This window comes from Nanorana parkeri, unplaced genomic scaffold (assembly GCF_000935625.1).
Source record: "Nanorana parkeri isolate BGI_ZX_2015 unplaced genomic scaffold, ASM93562v1 scaffold1335, whole genome shotgun sequence".
Classification (NCBI taxonomy): Eukaryota; Metazoa; Chordata; class Amphibia; order Anura; family Dicroglossidae; genus Nanorana; species Nanorana parkeri.
The window spans coordinates 412,598-413,956 of record NW_017307603.1 but is presented as its reverse complement, the minus strand read 5'-3'; positions in this window follow the sequence as shown (position 1 = coordinate 413,956).

Genomic DNA, 1,359 nt, shown 5'->3' with positions numbered 1-1,359 from the left:
CTAAGGGCAATAGAACACTAGAAGATCTCTTACCCATACACTTGCCCCTAAGGACAGCTTGCATATACTGCCTAAGGACAATAGATTACTAGAAGATCTCTTACCCATATACTTGCCCCTAAGGACAGTTTGCATATACTTCCTTAGGACAATAGATCACTAGAAGATCTCTTACCCATATACTTGCCTCTACGGACAGTTTGCATACTGTATACAGTACTGCCTAAGGACAATAGATCAGTAGAAGATCTTTTACCCATATACTTGCCCCTATGGACAGTTTGCATACACTGCCTAAGGACAATAGATTTCTAGAAGGTCTCTTACCCATATGCTTTACTTATATAATATATTTATATATATTTATATTTAAACAATTCAATGTAATATATTGAACCAACCTTTGTACAGAGTGTTTGCTATGTCATTACGCTGTATGGGGCTATTTTTAGCTGTGTTTTTCCCAGCTACTACACAAGGCATTCTTGCCTTGTGCTGTATAAATGACGAGAGAAGAGCACAGATTGGGAAAGGCTCATAGACCACTATTGCCAGTTTTCTGCATGCAGTTACTACCTTGCAGTTTATGACATGGCTTGTAGTGGGAGGTCTGAGAGACTGAACCAGTTAAGACATGACATTCCTGGTAAACTCACAGTGTAATCTCATTGCACAGACTGCTCTTTCTGGTTAACAGAGCTGCTGCCAAGTGAGTTTTAATTAAAAACAAAACTGCATATTTATTTTTTCTAGGCTTTTGGATCGTCTGGAGCTTTTCTCTACAATGTATAGTTGGGAAGCCAACAGGCTGAACAGATCAGTAAGGGGTAAACAAGATCCCTATGGCAAGAACTGCTTTCAGTCTGAAAGGAACATGTAAAGCCAATAAATTGTGTTGGAAGAGTCACACAGAGAATACTCAGAGCACAAGAAAACAGATAAAGAAACAAGAGACAATAGACTGACATGGAATTCTCACCCTGTGACTATTGTAAGTGAGTTTTCATTATATTCTCTTTGTTGTTGTTGTTGTTGTTGATGCTCCTCTTTGATGCTGTTTAGCTTTTTGTCATTCGGGTGTTTTGACTTAATGTGCCTCTTTTACAAATGTTTAAACACAGTTCTTAAAACCGAATCAATATGAAAAGTCCAACTGAGTTTTTCACACAGCTGTAAAGTGAGTTAACAACTGATGAACAATATATTAACCTGCCAGGCTGTAATGACTGTTCCTATTGATCGTGTGTCAGATATAGAGATTCACATAAGGAAACCCATATTAGAATTGAAATGCTGTCACTAATGTTACATTTTCATCCTGCAATGGTTCCTTTTTTTTTTTTTTTTTTTTTTATGTAG